Genomic DNA, 20,317 nt, shown 5'->3' with positions numbered 1-20,317 from the left:
AAGCTGTAATAGAAAAATACAGAAGCAGAGGGAAATGAATGGTTGTGATGATAAAAGTGTGGATGGCTGTTTTACCTGCAGAAAGAAATGAAGGTTAGAAACTGAGGGGATAAATCAGATGATAAGTGGAAGTGGTAACTGGGAAATGTGGCGTTTTACTCCGTATGTGGGGCACCGGAGAAGCGTTCAGATTGTCAGATGATTGTTGTTGCAGAAAACTTTTTGGTCATTATTCCCTTTCCTGCAGAGTTCAATAAAGATTCTCCCTTGCGGAGAACATATCCGCAAAGACGTCACTGCTCTAATCGACCATTTCTGACAAAAAACTGTTAGATCTGATAGGTTAAAACATGTTTTCCATCATTTATCTGTTTGGTTTTGCTAGGTTACTTTCAAGTTAGCCCCGCCCCTTTGATAAACTATTCCAAACCATTTCACAAAGAAATGAACAGCAAACCTGAAGAGCGCTAATGAAACGAATGAGGATCAATTATAAAAAGAAAACCAAGACACCAACACGAGAAGAGCATGATAGGAATAATGTAAAGGGGAAAAAAAACAACCAATGCTTAAGAAACAAGCTATGAACTAGACATAAAGTGTCATAACCAAACCTGATGAGTAAGGAGTGAAAGAAATGGAACAGAATGTGATAAGATAAAAAACAAAACAGGAAAGGAATAATCACAGACTAAAAGAAATAATAAAGAGAAAACATTCAGGACGGGAAACGCCAGAATAACTTGTAAAAATAAGGGCAAAAAAAACATGAATAACCTGTAACAAAGACTACAAGCCAAAAAAACTAAAATACCCAAGAATCAAGACAGTAGCTGTGTTTCTGATGAACAAAAAAAGGCACAAATTGGAATTAAGAAAATAATACATTTGCTGAATTTGCTCCAATTTGGAAAATACTTAGGTTTGGTTGTACCAAAATTTGTAGAATTTGCAAAACTGAAATAGAAGCCATTTTTTCGGATAACATGAGTTACATGATGAACAACCAGATGTTACTACTGACAGAAACCACAAAGAAGACAAAATCTGTCGGACTGTCTGCAACACCAACAACCCAAACTACCAGAGTACGATATGATAAATGGGAGACTGCTGCATTTAGGGTCACTTTCCCACTAATTAACAAGTTTTAGCTATTTTTGTAGCTTTTGTATAGATGGCGTTGCTTTTTACTCTGCAGTACTTTGGTACTCAGAGGATTCTGTGGTGGACTAAATCACTGCAAGGTGTCTAGGACCCGTTTCTGAAAAACGAGCCTAAATCACCTCTTCTCCATCATAATGCCTGGCAGTTAATATGAGGTGCTTGTGCTGATATATGGTTTGATTTCTCTGAAATATGAAGCTGTGCATTATGACCAAACATCTCTATTTTCAAATCAAAGGATTTCCCTCCCACCCCCAGAGGTCTTACGGTTCATTCAGATAACAGGTTTTCTCCTGGCCGCAATTTTTCTGATTTTACCACAGAATTTTAACAGTTAGCTTAAGCCTTTAGCATCTGGGTTGTTGTGCATGGGTGTATTGCGATTTCTTTTAACATGCCCCACCTCACGCTACAGATTGATTAGTAGCAACAATTGCATCTCTGATGTCTCCCGACTTCTCCTATCTTGGTCCAAACAACTAAGCTTCTACTTTTACGGAGATGACCAGCTAATAGGTTTCATTTAATCAGCAGAAGCTGGCTGCTGATTTCCATCCTACATCAGCAGTGCTGACAAACGTAATTGGTTTTTCCCACAACTGCCTTGACAGTTAATGGGAAATTTCTTTCAGTACGTTTTCTTGGTCCTGCAATTCCACTATGTTCTCCAAACGACGGGGTTTGGGGCTGCTGTTTGTAAAGTTACACAAGATAATTATAGTTGCAGATAATTATAGTTCTCTGCAAATTTGGATTTATAAAGCCTGTCATGAAGGGAAAATATTGGGTGTTAATCTTCACCATGTTTCTCATACCTTTAGAAATGTCATTGTTCCAAACTAATTCACAAGCTAAATAATTATTTTAATTTGTATTTAGCTTGCAAATTTAATATCAAGAGGTTTTTAGTTTGCAAAGTATTTAGTTCCAGACTAAATATTAAAGTCTGAGATAGCCATTTTGTTTACAAACTCAATATTTAGACACAAATTATATACCTGGCTTGTTAACTAAATATTTAATTCAAAAGGAAATATTTATTTTGCTCAGGCCTAAATATTTAGCTTGCTTATTAAATATTGAGCAAGCAAGTAAAATAATTAGCTTGCTAAATAGTTGGCTAAATATTTAACTAGCAATCTAACTAAATACTTAGCAAGCAAACAAAAATATTTAGGTTGCTAACTATCAAGCTAAATATTTAGTAAGCTTCATGACTAGTTAGCTCGATAAGTAAATATTTAACAAGCAAGTAAAATATTTAGCTCACTAAGAACTTAGCAAGCTCAATATTTAGTTACTGGTAGTTTGCTTCTACCTATTGCTAACTGAAGCAAGTTATGAGAACGACAATAACACACAACCCTTCAATCTTACAAACTGTGTTAAATCTGCACTGGTTACAGCATTAATGAATTACTGCATTGATACAAAAAGATTCAACCAACCTTGTGATTCATTCGTGGAGAGTGATCCTTCGAAGATTCTTCCAAAGAAAGGAGCCGATTTGCATATTTCCAGCATCTCATATTAACTTCCGGTGGGGGGGTGAAGAAAAAGAAAGAGGCTACCGCAGTGCTGCAATTAAATGCGCATCCTTGTTCTTGTTTATCGGATGCTGTGAAAAAACAGATGAAGCGAACGAGCTCGGAGCTGCTGACTCGCTATCATTCGTTATCTTTCCGCGTCGCCCTGTCAGCCATTAAACAGTAATTTGTGCTTTCACTCTCCCGGGGCTCTTGGGCCTCGCGGCACGTCGTCTGCGCGAGCGGGAAAAAAAAAAGTTTTTCCCTTCCACTCGGTCGACGGCTGTACATTGAATGACGGGCTGAAACGTGTTTCTTCACGCCCACTGCAGGTGCTGGAACAAAAAAAAAACCAAAAAAAAGCGAATAAATGGGCTCCATTTGGAGTGGAGGTGTGAAATTAACTCCAGCGGAGTTCAGCTTGATATTTGGGACGTTGTTTTAAAAGGAGAGAGCGTGTTCTTACAGGGACGGCTCGACGTGCCTCTGCGGCACATTAGGCTTGATGGAAGGCCGGTGTGAAGCGGGAAAAGCGTCAAATGTTTCAAGACCAGCGTGAGTCGAAGCTGTTGAGAGTGGCTTTTTCAGGTGCTAAATTGAGCTGTTTTGGATACAGCAGGAACGCGAGGCGAACAGAGAGCTCCGGTAATAAATTGAACTTGAGGTCGGCCGCGGAACGTCACACGCGACTGCCTCTCCTCGGAATACACCTCAAGTGCATTTCAGTCAACCTTGGCGAGAATAATCCCCGCAAATTAATTTCCAGCAACCTTTACAATTCCTAACTGTAGTCGACTGGAGGAGACCGTGGAAGCGCAAAGCAAAGGTTGAGGCCTGCTTGTTCAAGAGATTCTCTTCTTTTTTTTTTATTTAAACTCTGAGAGGACCAGTTTCCACCCAACAAAAAAAAAAAAAAAAATTTTTTAAACTTCCAAATATAAAGTTCGTATTTGACTTTGATTTGATTCAATGTGGTTTTTTGGGGTTTTTTTACCAGAGTTTTTGAAAAGACTCCAAATTAGTTTCCTATTGACACATTCCTGAACTCAGATTGTCTGCTACCTGCTGTGTTTCAGGACGTTATTATTTGGCCCTGTTTATTTGCTAATCTGTATGAAAGAGGCTTTGGGTTGCTGCAGTGTTCTCCAAACAGCTTTCATCTGGAAATGTAGGGAAAGCTGAGCGGAAGACTCTTTAATGTAACCTTAAATAGACTCCAGTTATGCCAATATCTGGAGTGGTGCTTGTTTAATGTAGAAAAGAGTCACAGACATGATCTACAATTTTTTTTTTCTTTCAGTCTGGACGCTTAATCTATACGTCATAATCCAGGCTCTCCCAAGTAAATCTTTTTTGAATTATTTTTCTGACATTAGATAATAAATAATGTAAGCTCTCAGCATACAAACAGGAAGCTTCTGGAAGGCAGCAGACCGACACAAGAGGAACGTTAACGTCTTCCTTCATGTTTTTGCTGTTGGTCTGATGCACTCAATCACCTCTTTCTTTGTAGGAAAATGAAAAGGATGTTATTCATCGTAGTTCCAAATTGTGATGTTTGCGGTATTAAATGAAAGGCACCAGTTTCTGAAATAATTTCAGGCTAGGTTGAACAATTTTTATTTTATTTTTTTCAACTGTAATAACAAGATCCGGGTCTCTTTCTTTCAAAAAGCTAGCTATATTTCGTAGAGTTTATTAAGTAAGAGCAGATTTGGATGCGTCAAAGTTGGTTTTTCGGTAAAGGTCTATGCTCCTACTTACTCTAAAATAGTTTTGTTACAAAAAGATGAATACATCATGTTGTACTTAACATTTTTAATTGCAAGAAAAATATGTCTGCAGTAGTTAAGTTGAATAATCTTCATTTTTAACACACCAGGTTGAGATTATTTGAGCTTTGTGACATGGCGCATTATCCTGCTCGATGTAGGTAACAGAAGATGGGGTCACAGAGGTCATGATGGGATGAACAATAACACTCAGGTCAGCGTGACATTCATACAGTGTTTAGTTAAGACATACCGTTACACCACTAACAACAGCAGCCTCACCTATTAATGACGAATACAGGTTTTCATGTCGCGAAAGCCAAATTCTGACGCAACCATCAGAATGTTGCAGCGGATGCGAAAGGCCAATGAATGTTTTCCCAATCTGCCGCTGTCTAGTTTTGAATAGTTGGTTGGAAAAAATCAACTGGAACGCCCTCCGAAGTCAGACTTCCCAGCAGGAAAGCGGAAGCTACTCTGACTATCCCCAGTTATCACTTGTAAAGCCGACTTCACGTTCCAATATGGCCGCTTCTCACATTAACGGTAGCAAGCTGTGGTGGAAACATGTTTATTTCACAAGACACAGATGTTAGAGTGCGTCTGTGTTGCATGTAGCGCCTGCATCTGTAAACGGAACAAATTAAAAGTGGTGTTTGCGTATATAAAGTAAAACTTAAAATCACGTTTCTAACAACTTTTCAGTCCAGTCCCTGGTAGCTTTAAAGTGAATCATTTCAAACCCATTTTCAGGATTTAAACCCTCACCCAGTACGATGGGGCAAACTTATACCCCACAACCTTGTTGTATTAAGTTAAGTTCAATTGTATATATTTCATCAACGAGGCAGTTCAACTTGTTTCACACCATAAATGTATAATTTAGAAACAAGCAATGAATGTCACATTTTGTCAAATGCCATCATCAAAACCAAGCAAAATCCCTCACAGATGGTTATTTTAAACCCGGCAGTTTCATAACCGGCCGTATCAAATTATGCATCAATGACAAATTCATAGACTTTTTGTATTATTGATTTTAAATTTATGAATAACACATCTGACAAGATAAAACCATTTTGATGTGTCTCAAAAGTAGACTTTCTGACTTCACTTCAGTACCCGATGGCACCTGCCTGTTGGTGACGGAGTCCCTGGGAGAGCGTAACGTCTTTGTTCCTGGACAAGACAGGATGTGATTCAGCAGGATGACGTTTTCAGTTTGTCAAAGCGCCGACTTATTGTTTAAACACACAAATTATTAAGAAAAAAAGAAAGAAAAGCACAATTCCCCAAAGGCTTCAACCAATAAATGATCTTAGAATAACAGGCAGAAGCAGGCCAGAATAGCTAACGAACATCTCTCAGTGTTTTCGAGCAGCTTTAATATATTCAGCAAAACTCGACTATCTCGGTGTGATCTGAGCGAACGTATTCCACTGTGAGGAATTTTAAATCACCTGAATGCTGAAAGTTTAAACTAAAAAGCCTGCGTCCTCCACTGCTCTGAGTGAGGTTCTGTTTCATGGGCTGTTAAATTCCTCCGTGTTATAACGGCGACAGCAAAGGAAATACGGATGCAAGCTTGTCACGCGGCGATGCCGAACTTTGTCGGGTGACAAAATCTACCGTTCACTGATGCAGATGAGCGATGATCCAGAGGGCGGGGAGGGGGGGGGGGTACGAAGGGTTGTGACGGTGGGAGATTAGCCCCACTTTGCTGTCCATCCCATCGTCTGTATGTCTATGTTGGAGACACAGGGTCATTGTGACTGTTTGTCCAGATTGGGGGAATGTAGCTTTTTTTTTTCCTGTAAATGTTTGAAGTATGGTCAAAAAGCACTCCACACCGCAAAAAAACAATCCATTAGACATTTTTATTGGGCAGAGTAGACCACTTCAAACAACAGGACCTTAAAACAGAATTTGCTGCATGTAACTCTGAGTCTGGGTGTTTGTGGGAAGCAGATAGTTAAATTAGAATTAACTGACATTAAAACCTCTGAAGTTCCTGCGCATTCTTTCCCAGACTCAGCCACTTTGATTTGTTTTTATCTACATATGCTGCCGGAAAGAATTCACTCGTCTGCTTTCGCACTTTTAATGAAGATCTTTGTCCTTTTTTTAATTGCCGTTATGCTTGATGTGCTTTTCCCACGTGCTTTGTGATTTTATCTGTGAAAGGTGCCATGCAAATAGAATGTTACTTTTTCCCAGTGGTTTTCTCAAGGAAACAACTTAACTTCCCGTTGGTTTTCTCGAGATAGCGAGTTAATCGAATGTCATTGTGGCATGGATTTGAAGGTTTAACACACACACCAATCATCTCGTAATCTCCCGAAGACAAAAGTTTGATGTCTCCAGATTAAGTTATCTCAACAAAACCGTCGAGAAATTAACTCGCTCTCTTGAGAAACTGGGAAACTAACTCTGTGTCTCAAGAAAACGATAGAGAAAACCATTGGGAAATTAACTTATCTTGAGAAAATGGGAAGCTAACTCGATATCTCAAGAGATTGAGAAATTAACTTATTCTCTCAGGAAAACCCGTCATCTCGAGAAAGCAATTGGAAAGAAGTATATGCAGAAACGGAAAATTAAGTCCTTAGTTAGAGAAAACCATCGGGAAACAGTATATGCGGTAAAACGTCCGCTCTCGTAGATCTGTGACATAAAATCCGAAGGAGTCGATTTTCCTTTTTCGTGGTGGAAGCAGGACAGAATGCAAACAATTTCAATCGGCAAACAAACTCCCCATCCTTCCAGATGTTGCAGAGCAGGACTCTGGTTTAGTCAGAGCCAGAACTGACCTCTGATGTCTAGAACCAAAAGCCCTATTCCCCAAAATGCTCATTTGGGTGTGAGGGGGCCCTCATTAGAAAGCACCTCTGGGTTGCCCGGGGTCAGACTCCATGTTGAGAACCCCCTCAAAAAAACAAAAACAAAAAAAAAAAACCTTTACTTTGCACACAATGAAAACTGGCTTCAGCAGGGGCCCTGGGATGTCGGGGCCCTTGTTCATAGGGGCTAATGGGCGGAGACAAGTTTGTGTGCCTTTTTTTTTTTTTTTTTTTAAATCCTCCCAGGTTCCTGCTGCGCTGCGTACTGCAGAAGCAGGCTGGGGTAGAAGGGGGGCGCACACATACACACACACACACACGCACACATACACACACACACCACGCTGCAGCGCCACGCACCAGCAGCAGCACTCATCATTTCTAGCGGAGCCTGGCACAGAGACGCAGCGCTCACATTTCTCCGTCAGACTGCTGAAACTTCTGAGACAGAGAGGCGGACAGATCCTTCTAGCTCGTCCCACTTAGTGGATTAAATTCACGCTCTCTCTTCTTTCTTTTTCCTCCTCCTTTTTTCCCCTCCTCCTCCTCCTCCTCGTCCTCCTCTTCCTCCTTTGGGTTTCGTGTTACAAAGCCTTGGGAGGGGAGTTGCGCGTAGAGGAGCCAGTTCTTCTGTGCAGAAACTGAATGACAGGATCATATGGCACGATTTGCCTCCTTTAAGTCCAAACATTTCAAATCAGAGAGGACACGGGAGAGAGGAACCGCGGACCGATTCGTCAGAGATTGATGGGGGATATGGAATAATTTATCAAGTCAAATAAAAATAAAAAAGAAGAAGAAAGAAAGAAACAACAAACGCGAGATAAAGGAGAAGGATAGCCTGCTGGATCCGTCGGCTGTGGAGGGGGGAAAGAAAGGCAGGACGCAGCGGCTGTGATCATCAGCAGCATCAGCGTAATAATAAGGTAAGTTTGGAGCCGTTATTCACGTCGTAGCGGCTGAGAGCGCAGCGAGGAAGTCAACGGAGGTGGGAAAAGGTGGAAAATCCACATCAACGACGGGAGCGTGGAGCATCAACTGTTGCAGGGAGGCAGCTCGCTCTTTCTGTACATGGATATTTTTGTAGAAATAACGCAAACAGGGCTATACGCGATGCGCCGTTTCGGGCAGGCTAACGGCGGTCCGGTCGGGTTACCCGTTCGGGGTTTCGGTGCGGCAAACTTTATCTCGGTGTGGCGCGGTGTAAACACGGCGCAGTGCGGTCAGGAGCGGCTGGGAAAGGGGGGAACCGTCTCCGGAAAGCACACGCTGAGTGAGTGAGCCGGTCTACAAAAATACCCCCCCCAAAAAAAATCAATGCACAGCGTACATCACAAAGCTTCTGACTTAGCCTGGTGTGACTCTGCAACCCTCTCACGTAAATCTGGAATATTTAGCTCTCGAGTTCTAAGAGCTTCATGAGTCTTTTTTTTTAATTCCAGCACAACATCTCTGACTTACTGTTAGCTCCCAGAAGACTGAGAGTAGTTTTCCTTCTTCAATATTTTAAAGAGTCTACCCCCTGGTGTATTGTTCCCCTTCTAACAAATTTAAACTGAGGGTAAAAACAAAACCGAGCAATAATGTGTTTGATTTCCGCAGCAGGGTTTCACAATGACACAGTTTTATTTTTGAAAAAGGCACACAGAAAAAAAAACAAACACACTTTTTCTGCCTGGTGTTTATTTAAGTCCATGACATCACAGGAGGGGACAACATGGAGCTGACAAGCTAGCACAATAGCTAAAGTAGCAACTTTTGGCAAACTTTAACTCAAATTGTGAAACATATGAGTTGCATTTATGTGTCAGGGGAGTCAGCCATACAGCACATGACTCTTAAGGTGCTTGCAGAGCTGAAACTGACCTGATGATGATTGTGAAAATGGTGAAAATCTGTTTGTTTTCCTTTTTGAAATGTTCTATCTGATTTGATGGGGCGCTTGGTGGCCGCTGGTAAGATGACTAAATGCTGTATTCTGTTTCTATCACCCTGCGGGACTTGCTGGTAGTTTTTCACCACACGCCTTGTGAACTTATTTTATGTTAGCCTATCTGAACATCTTCCCTACTTGTGACGGCTCTGCTCTGGAATCGTTTGCCTGTCTTTACGAACCTCCTTCAGATTTAAGATGTTTTCCTGCCGTTAAAGTAAGACATGTTGCCTTGTCTTATGTCAGACATGTGATGTACCGCTTTTTTGTTGTTGTTGAGAGGATAGATTTTTATCTTGATTAAATATGCAATAAAATAGCAAAATCAGATAGAAATCATGACCATACAGGTATTGAACTATATTTAAAGTGAGTTTGATTCATTTTAGGGAAAATTGTTGTTTGTATGTGGGCAGTTTTTATATGCAGAGGTTTAAATTTACTGGAGTTTTTTTTTTGGATGAGCTTCAACTCATAATAAACTTCTAACATAATCCACCGCTGCTTAGAAATATTGCTTTGGAGTGCTTTTTCCTCCTTATTCCCTTACAGATTTACCTAATGAAGTAAGTATTAGCTTCAGTTGAGTGATTATTGTAATTACTCAGGAAAGGGGGAGGGCCGGATGGGCGTGTGTCCACTCTGGACATTGAGTGGGGTGGGATTCGGTGGGGGGTGGGTGGGTTTACAAGCTGGATGGTGCCAGCACCAGTTAACTAACAGACAGAGCCAGGGGCGGGGTGGGGGGGTGGGGGGGGGGGTGCAGAGCGCAGACACTATGAGGCTTGTGGGAGAAGTTAGTGGAGGCACGCCACGGCGATGTGGGCTGGAGGATGTGGGCTTCATGCAAGCGTCACTGTGCTTGGGGGTCTTCTTTCCAAAGTGAGATTTGCACCATCGACTCTAGAGAGTTCACACAGATATTGTAGCACCGTTAGCAGGGCCGGAAGATGTCTGCCCTGGGGCCAGAGTGGTGTCCTGTAGCCACAGATGTAAATTGTAACTGATTATTTATTGGGTATATATTTGAAAACAATAAAAATATACTGTTTGAAGTTTATGAATTCTACTACAATTTAAAGTCAATCAGGAATCATAATTTGTTTGTTACTTCAGGTTATCTTGAGCAGCTATCTTGTTTCTCAACTTCATTGTTAGTTTGATTATTCTGGATATGATACTTGACTGAAGTTATTTGGTAGTTATTTGCATTTATAAATGGTTTTTCAGCTCAATGAAAACTGTAATTTGCATGTACTTTTGGGTAAGCTCATTTTAAAACTTTTAAGTATGTTAAAATAACTTTTCATAATCAATCAGATAGCCTAAGCTGTTCTCTCAGATTTAGAAAAAAAAGTGTTCATATGAAAATATTTTTCTGAAGCAATTTTTTGTAGTTTTTGTTGTCAAAAATGTTGCAACACCTATGCCAGGCCTGTCTGCGGCGTTGATACTCAGAAATTGTAATTTACCAAAGACAAACAAGGAAAACTAACTAGTCTGAGCTAGTTTCAGCTAGCTCAAACAAGCTGCTTGCTAGCTGAAATTAGCAAGCATACAGCTAGTTGATATTAGCCAGCTAGTTGTACATTCAGCCCACTAAAGCTAGCTGAAACAATCTACTTTTACTGGCTAATATCAGCTAACTAAAACTAGCTGAAACTCTTGTGCTTTCAGGTTAGATTTGAGGTGTGGTTATAACATCATCGTTCTCCATTAGTCATGTATTGCTTACCTATATAAAACCAAACTAATTAAAGCACCCCACTTTATGTTTTCAGCTTCTACATAAAACATGAACTAATTTAAAAACAAAAAGATACATTTTGGGGTTCCTAGAAAACAAGTACTTCCCCTATTTAAGCTCTTCCTAAAATCTGGCACAGGTAATTGTAGCTGAGTGTGAATGATTGAGTCTATTAAGAATCCATGAATAGTTCAGCTTCTAGGTTTAGAAAATAAAATAAGGCACAAAAAAAGTCTAATCTTAATAATAAAAGGAAGTTCATGGTCCTTTTATAGATTATGTGAAGCAGTTTCAAAAGGAGTTGTCGGTGAAATCAATTTTGGTTTTTAAATATTTTCATCATTTTTGGTTTAAATTAAAACATCAACTTGAAATCCAGTGTTAGTTATAACAAAGCCTCACACAGTGCCTGTCCTCACACACAGACTGAACCCAAATGTTAATGCCTCTATTGAGCGAGCCACAGCACTCCTGCTGTCTCGATCTCTTCATTGTCGGACAGACAATAGACTTCACATCCTGATGGCCACCCTCCTTCCCATCTTCCCGCACATTCAGCTCTGCTAACAACACACAAGCACACACACACACACACACACACACACACCGACTCCAGACAGCCACGCATGAGCTGAGCCGTTCAGCGACGCACACGTGCTGCTTCAAAGGGCCGTTTAATGTTTTCTTAATGTCATTTGAGTACCAGCGAGACACAACTCTTAGAACTTTTACATCCTTTTTATGGCTGGTTAGCGTGTTTTTCTCTGTGTCATTGACTCGCTGCCGTCTGAGACTATTATCTTCCAACAAGCTGACAGAGTCACAGGAGACAATTCATTACCTTTTTGTTCTCAGAAACAAAACTGTTACAAGCCTCATTAAAAGATGCAAGCTTTATTTGTCATCTATGAACAGCTACAGCAAGGCTCCTAAGAATACGTTCAAAATTGTCCTGGCTATGTTTTAGGAGTAAAATGCTGTTTCAAAGGCCTGGGTATGGACCGGTGTTAAATTCTTACTGTATACTAGCCTTAAATATTAAAAGAGAAACAAAACTGTCATCATGTAATCTTATTGTTTTTAAAATTGTGTTGCACCAGTGACACTCACTGGATTGAGACAGAGAGAGGAAGACATCCAGCAAATATGATCAGGAATTGGACCCGGGACGTCTGTATCGGGGACTAATCCCTCTGTATGGGACTGTCCACGAATAGCTGAAATGACCAAATACTAGAGACCTCCTCTAAAACAGGGTAATAAGTGAATGTTCCAATAGTTCAAACATCGAACATACCTTCAAGTGCAATAAGACACACAGTGGAAACCGCTGAAACTAACATCTACAGTGCCAGTCAGCGGCAAGAAAAACTAAAAACGTTGCTGGTTTGACTGCTTTAAAAATGCCGGTCAATACTGTGTCAAAGATCAGCGCACCTAAGTATTTCTTCTCTCCATTTGCATTATTCTTTTGAATATTTAAGTTATGCTTTATGAAAAAAAAACACAACTAAGGTGTAGCCTGACCATTGCCTTCCTGCACAGTTTCACTCGATTCTAATCTGCCTTCACTGCTTTGCCTGGGATTTCTCCCATTGAAGTGGATTCCTCAGGTAGAATTTCAACCAGGTCAATCAGCGAACAGGACAAGTTGTGAATGATGATGTTGTTTTTGAGAATTGTAGTCAGCTTGTAGACTTAGCAGTAGCAGCTAGCTTTTGCCATAAATAATTGCGAGTTACGTTCCACAGAAAAATGTGAGAATAGCTGAATTCGAGAACGCTGAACCGCAAATAGAGCTGGTGTCTGACCCTTAGTTGAGAAACTGAAGAAGGCATTCAGCTAAGTTTACTGCATCGTTGAGACTATTGAGGAAACTTTATTGTTATTTACTGAGAAGTCAGAAGGTTGTGCTTCTTTGGCATTAGGGACACTTCAGAATTAGTCAGTCATAAACACAATTGCATATCGACGAGTCAAACCTGGAATGGAATGATCCCCAATGATTAGATTATTTTAATCATTTGTGGGGAACTAGAGGAAACACTGTAATATTTAGCATTTCAAAAACTATTGCTTAAATCTCATCTCATTGTCTCATGTCCTGTTTTAAGCTTTACTGTATTGTCACATTATCAATCTTACCCTGCGTGTGTGCGTGCATGTGTATGTGCTCCTGTGGCACATGGCAGCAGCGATGCATAAGGGTCAACATTGCATCATAGCCATTATGTCGTCACTGCACCAGATGTCTCCTGCCTGCTTGGTGCACGTCTGTTTGCACGTGCCTAATTGTCATCTACGTGCCACATGCATCGAGTCAACGCGACCGAATCCACCAGCCACACGGCAGGCAGCTGGATGCCGTGATCACCATTGATGCTTGACCTCTCGCTCGGCGAGGTGTTTGGATCCCGGTTGTTTGCTTTAGATGTGGAGAGGGGAACGGTTGATGCGCCAGACTTTAACTGGGGGCACGGCTGGGAAAATATGTACGTTTTCATCCAAATACAGCTAAAAAATGTTCCCGCCTCTTTATACTTAAGGGGGGAAAAAACAGCAAAAATCTCTTCCAGAAGCTAAATGTGCTGTGGACGTTACCGTTTCAAACAAGTCTGTGTTTCCCGCTGAGATGAAGGGAGTTCTCATCTCAGGCGATGCCCTCTGTGTTCAGAAGCTAGCCAAACAGAATGGAGATACCGCAGCTTTTTTAGTGCCCGCAAGTGTGCGTGTGTGTTTGTGTTGATCAGAAATGGCCCATGGAAGGCCAGAAAGCTGAAGCAGATGGGTCATGTGAGAGCTCAAGGGGAACAGTAGGCAAGGGGGAGGGGGTAGGCCTGGGCTGGATGGGCTGATGTTTACAGCAGAAGCAAAGGAAGGGGCTTGTTTACATGGACAGCATGCTAAATGAACCTCAGTCCAGGAGCGTAGTCATCATTCGAACAGGACTCCAATATGCATGAGCCAATATTTTGAAGTTTTCCAGCAGCCGTATGAATGAGATAGCATGGTTAGCAATGATATGTGGAGCCTAAAAATCACAATCTCAAACACTGAATTATGTTCCACATTAGCACGTGATTAGCACATCAGGCGCTAGAGATGAGCCTGTTGGTGTGTTTATATGTTCTGCTTAGTCTTCCCAGGGAGGAGAAGTTGTTTATATAAAAGATTTTTTTTCCCCCTTTTTACCATCTGGAAGGTTTTCAGAAAATAGTTTTTTTCCTCACTACGGCCCCCATTCCATAAGAAGGTAGGACGTCGTGTGAAATCAGCAGTGCGATGAGTTCACATACACTTAGTGATTAATTTAGTGCTTTTAAGGATACAACCATTGTTGTTTTCAGAATGGAATGATGCAACAACTTCCTTAATTAAAAGAAAAACCTGTAAGTTAGTGTAGAAGTTTGGATTTGTTGTTGATTTTCTACAATTAACAGAAAGTAAACATACAGGGTCAAATGTGTACATACACCATCACTTGTAGTTGGATAAAATGTCCTTTAGCAAGTCGCTGTAGCCCAGAATAATGTCCTGGAGCAATTCTGGCTGGATATTTACGCACTATTCTTTTGGTAGTTTTCAATAAATTTGATTGGTTTCCTGTCACATTACAGTCCTGTTACAGTAGCTAATAAACATAAAAACATTTTCAGTAATGTTGAGGTCAAGACCTTTTCAGATGCTTAATCTTTGCCTGCTTTATCCGTTAAAAATTGACATTCTGATATATGTTTAAGATCATTGTTGAATGATCTTAATATTCCTTTTAATATTCATTTAATATTCCATCCATTGTGTGCTGTGCACCAGCACCACTAGCTGTGAGAGAAGTGCTTAACATCCACCCTGTTAAGACACTTACTACATTTTTAAAGCTTCATCTTGACATATCCAAACATACATCTTCCCAAAGCTAATAGCTAAATCTTTTACATACTGTTTATAAGCAGAGGTGTCCCAATCTGATATTGATATCGAATATCAGTCCAGTATAAGCCAAAAGCAAGTATCGGATTATATCAACCTGCATCAAAAATCTCCGACATGAGCACTCCACTCCAGAATTCCAGCCCAGCATTTCTATACAGCAGCGCCGATTGGTTAATAATAAAGGAGTTAGTTGTTCTCATACTTATTGTTGTTGACTTTTGATGTTGTGTCGGAATCGTCTAATAATCAAAACTGCAATATCGGTATTGTATCAGAAGTGAAAAACTTATGTACCCCTTTATATAAGCATAAAACTTCCCTTTGGATACATTTGGCATAACTTGAAGCTTTTAGTCAGATTTGTGAGTTGTCCTCTTGCTTCGTCAGAACTCTATCTATCCAATTAAAGCTGAAGATGTTATATGAGGAAAAAATATAGTATTGCAGGATCAAAACTTTCATGGATATTCAGTCCGTTTTTGAGCGCAAGCTAAATTCTCAGCAGCACTGTTACCTTAGGGTATTGAAACCAGACTGAAACCTGAGAACCAAAAGCAGGCCGAGAGTCCCCTTGAAGTCTTTTATGAGCTTACGGGGCTCTTCTTGTCAAGAAAGACAGATTAATGCTAAATCAGAAATCTATATCCCCCTTAGCTGTTTTTTCCACTAGTCAACTTGAGAAAAAAAAAACTTGCTAAAATCTGGCTTCAGGTGGAGCAGTGAAAGTGTTTAATCATCGGCATTTAATCACGTGGTGTATGACTTTGCTCATGAATATTTATTGTAATCTAAGTATCAATGGAAAGTCGATACTCGCATTTTGGTGAGAGTCGTTTGCACGGGTTTACGCCAGAGAGCACGACTCGCCTTTTTATTTTTCCGCACCAAAAAAACCCGGTTACTGACTTCAGGAGGAACTCAGTGCAACAGACTGCAGACCTTTCTGATCAACAGGTGGCAACTCACTTTCAGTTTGGTAAAAATCTCACACAGTCACAACACAGAGGTCCGTTTATTTTAGCTGCTGGCTGTTAGGCTGGACAGTGACTCATATTTGCCTTGCCACAATGCTGAGTCAGCAGAGTCGCATCTTAGTCTCCATAACAACAACTAGATGGCGTTTTCATGGCATCCATTGTTTGGGAGCATTGTTTTCTCTCCTCCTATCACAAATGTGAATATGTGAAGACTGGAGTATGAGAATAAAAATCTGATGGTCTCTGACACAAAACTGAAAATAGGATTTTTAAAGACTTTTTACATGTGCCTGGTTCTGCATTTAACTTGTTTAAAGTTAGTTCCGAATCAAATGTTCTGAGTAAAAAGGGGGAAGATTATCTATTGGATGATGTGGTTTGTAAAGTAGAGAACAACATAGCCCTCTTGCTGAGGCTGGTCCAGCTGCCAACGAAACCCCCCCAAAAAAACAAAACAAAACGAAACTGCAGACACGCTCATATTACAAAATACAGACAGAAAAAGTGTGTCTTCACTCTCTACTCACACTTCCATTGCTGTGCTGAAACTTTTATTGGGACACTTTGCTCTGTACATTGCTCCATTTCTAACTTGATACAACAACAAATATCCGACTGGATAGATGTCAGATTAATAAAAAAATATGAAAGTAGGGCTGCAACAAATGTTTATTTTAGTAATTGTTATTCTGATGATTAATCGATGAAACGGATATAAACAGTAGTCACATTTTATAGATTTTTCAATTAACCTTATTGTCTTATGTCAGACTGATATATAAAAACGATGGAAGTAGGTTTGCATTTGTTTATTCTGTCGATTATTCTGATGATTAATCGATTAATCAGATAAAAATGGGCACATTCTTCAAATCATCTTATTGAATTATGTGTTTTTACACAATAAAATAAATGCAAATAAACAAATAATCAAATTCCCTTTTTAATAAGAAAATAAACATTTTATTGCCTAAAATGCGATAACATAGCATTGCTTTAGTGAATGAAGCAAAGTGAAGCAAAAACTATGCCACTTGAGGAGCTTTAGTTAGAGCAGAATTACAGACGAAGGTGTTTTTATCTTTAATGCTCAATGTGTGTAGATTTTGTTCAGTTTTGGAATAATTATCAAATTGCGTTTTTTGAGTATGTTTACTCAAACTAACGATTAATCGATCACGGAATTAGTTGATGATTATTTCAACAATTGATTCATCACAATTAACCCGATTAATTGTTTCAGCAGACAAATAGTGACTGCAATGAATAGTGACTTAGCGAACTCTGTGCCTCTTCATTATGCAAGTTTGATGCAAATTCTCCATCTCAAAAGGTTTCATGTTGTCAAATTGACAACATTTGTTCAGATATGTGGTTTTATTAGGTTTTCTGCACAAAATGTTTGCCTTTAAATTGGTTTGTGTGCAACAGAAACTCTTTTCTGCGAGGTTTTGTGCATTCTGGAGCTCATGCGCTCTGCTTGCTGCTGCACCTCTAGCCCTGTCTTTGTGGATACCAGACCTGCTGAGAATCGTCAGGCAGTGAAGACAGATTCAGGGGCTTCTGGCAGCAGCCCTGATTGCAGTTGTTCCAAGACGTGATGCCTTTGCTCTCCTCCAACTATGGCCTCTCTTTTCTCTTCCTCCCCTTCTTTTATTTAGACAGATTTCCCCCCTACCTCCCTTTTCCCAACTTCCTCACTTAATCCCACTCAGTTTCAGGAGCCTAACGAGGTCTTTTTTTTTTCTTTTTTTTTTTTGCATTGCCAAAGTGTAAGCACTTGCCACTTATACAGCTCAACTTTAATTGAACAGACAAGTGCATATTCAGTCTATTGTGAATAAAAATGATACCATGGAGAGAGTGCTATAATCTGTTTGGTGGTTTCTAATAGTGGTGCCAGTGCACTGAATACTCTGAGAGCAGCCATTATGGATCTTTTTCTCCTCTCTCTCACGAAATCAATTCACGCAAATTAAATGAAGTCTTATTGACGTTGCCGTCAAAATTAACTACATTATCAAAAAAAAAAAGAAGAAAAAAACGCACAATTCCCCGATCACAGAAATACAACGCAGTGATAAATATTTGTCACCAGCGATGAATGATGCATTCCTCCTTTGGGACAAATCAATAAATAAGTAAATAAGCCCGGAGGGAGGGAGGAGGGAAAATGTTTCCAGGAAAGACTGACTTGTGGAAAATCCAATATGGAGCAAAACTGACATCCTAGAAGCAAATACGTTGGGCCAGTACATCTTGAAATTTTTCCTTTCTCTCGTCCTTGAGCCGTGGCAGAAGTTTTGCTTGTCAAAGCTTTTTTTCACTGCAACCTGTAATTTCCCTCCTGTTTGGCTGATCAAAGCAATTATGAAAAAAAATAAAAATAAAAAAACAACACAAGAAAACTTCAGTGTGCAGTGGAGAGAGACATCACCCAAATCTAATTACTGTTTTCTGATTCAAATGAACGAACAGATGGAGAGAAATCCATTGCTTCCAGTCATGACATCACGCTTTGTGCTTTCCTGCTGCAGAGTTTAAAAAGACGCTGGCTGGAGTTCCTCTGGGTGGCTCTGCATTATTAATGGCCGGTAGAATGGGAGGGCAGGGCAGTCCCGACCTGCGTGTGTATTAACAGCTGACCACTGCTGGCCATCTGCTGCCCTCCTCCACTCACTTTCTCCGTCCTCCTCGCTGTTTATCTCTGGATAACCCCACCACCCCACCCCACACTCAATAACCGGGGTTCCTGTTGAAGGATTTATGTAAATCAGGACACTTAATTAGAGCTACAAGGTGAAATGGATTTTTTGCTTATTAGAGATTTCATTAAAGGCGAGCGTGTCCTTAAATATTGACATAAGGGAGGATGTAGTAGTGAAGAAATGTAAAGATCTTTATGGCTCCAGAATTGTAGAAAATTAGAGGATTAGTTAGGCAAGAATCAAAGGGGAGTGTTTAGCCTCTGGCTAGCTAGCTTAGATTGTAGCTTGCTGTTTTTTTATGAATTAAAGAAAGGTGACAATTTTTGAGAAAGCTTCCCTTTGTCACTGAACACTACATTATGTCTTTGTGATATTTTAGCCTGCTGACTGTAGAGTAAAACTCTTTGTTTTGCTAACTCTCTGCATTAGCATGTGTATGCTAATCCAGATAGCTAAAAAAACAAAAAGTTTTGCGCTGCGTCGGCAACTCTTTTCCACATTCGGGCTGAGGTTTTCATAAAAAGGCATATTTGAAGCAAAAATAATTTATAACAGAGAACTTTTTTATTCAAAAACTTTGCTCTAGGTCAACTCAGATTTAAAAATAAAAAAGACAACATAAACTAGCTATCAGCCTCCAACAGTATTGATTGTTTTAGTGTTTTTTTAATTGATCTTTAGACAAACATGGCTATCAGGTTACGGTCTGTGATGAACTTAGAAACTGTTGAAGACGTCACATTAAAGGTAAAATCAGTTCTGGAGTCTAAAAACTAGCTGAAGTCAGGAAATGGAACCTTTTGGCATATACCAATGATTTAAGTATGTGAACTTATCAACATGCAGCACAATCGTTTCATGGTTTTTAATTAATCATAGTGAGAGATGAGTGTCACACTGGATGTCATATATATTTGTTTTAGTATCAGAATCAAAATGCCAGTAACTAAAATGTTAGCAATACCAATTTGTTTTCTAATATTTCTTTAGAAGAAGCATTAGGAATGTTTGAAATACTTTTACCAATAATAAAGTGTCATAAATTTTAAACCTGAGATGAAAATAATACCTATATTTTATTTTTTTTATATGGTACTGATATTCCGTCCTGCGTTTAAAGGGTCTGCATAGGCCAAAGAAAAATTTACGCTCATGTCACCCTGGCATTCCTCCAACGTCATAAAATCCCAGACTTTACTTTAAAGCGGCGGCTTGTTTACAAGTTTAGCGCAGCCGCAAATTAAACCTCTGCTTTTCACAAAAAAAGGCTTCTTAGCAAATGATCCAAGAGAGTATGGACCAGTTTTTGAACATTTCGAGCAATCCAACCAACTGTAGGATGCCATGAATCTGTGTATCTTTTCCACAGTACTTTGCAAAAGAGATTTTTTTTCTTCATATTTGCTTTTCTGTTCTTCCTGAGCCAAAGAGTTGCTCAAAAAAGAAATCTTTATTGTCTCTTTTTACAGATTGATTCTATCTTGATCCGCAGACATGTCTTATACTCCATCTGTGCTGAGTTGTGTCTAGAGAAAGAACGATATGCTCAGCCATAAAACACATAGCCAATTGTGTTTTGGGGGCACAGTGTAAGGCACTTAGTGTTTTTATTATTTTTTCGGAGGCCCCAGCACGGCTGTCTGTCGGCTGGTTGTTGTTTTGTTTGTTCCGAGTCAGCAGATGTTTTCTGGCTCAGTTGTCCGCTCTGTGCTCT

General features: G+C 39.9%; 1 protein-coding gene and 1 long non-coding RNA gene across 3 annotated transcripts in view; one reads left to right on the top strand and one right to left on the bottom strand.

The window, feature by feature from the left end:
- LOC103469749 (uncharacterized) overlaps positions 1–3,584 on the bottom strand; it is a 60,183-nt gene extending 56,599 nt beyond the window's left edge. Inside the window, exon 1 of the long non-coding RNA XR_014089100.1 lies at positions 2,616–3,584. This is a non-coding gene — a long non-coding RNA (uncharacterized LOC103469749). The remainder of the gene's footprint in view (positions 1–2,615) is intronic.
- Positions 3,585–7,586: 4,002 nt separating this feature from the next.
- sema4c (sema domain, immunoglobulin domain (Ig), transmembrane domain (TM) and short cytoplasmic domain, (semaphorin) 4C) overlaps positions 7,587–20,317 on the top strand; it is a 126,740-nt gene continuing 114,009 nt past the window's right edge. For both annotated transcript variants that reach the window (XM_008417656.3, XM_008417652.3), the window contains exon 1: positions 7,587–8,231. The gene's annotated coding sequence lies outside the window, so the exon portion shown is untranslated. The remainder of the gene's footprint in view (positions 8,232–20,317) is intronic.

The sequence above is a fragment of the Poecilia reticulata genome, chromosome 9 (assembly GCF_904066995.2).
Source record: "Poecilia reticulata chromosome 9, P_reticulata-male-v2, whole genome shotgun sequence".
In the NCBI taxonomy this organism is placed as follows: Eukaryota; Metazoa; Chordata; class Actinopteri; order Cyprinodontiformes; family Poeciliidae; genus Poecilia; species Poecilia reticulata.
Note: the sequence above shows the minus strand (reverse complement) of the source record. Positions and strands in the feature narration are given on the sequence as shown.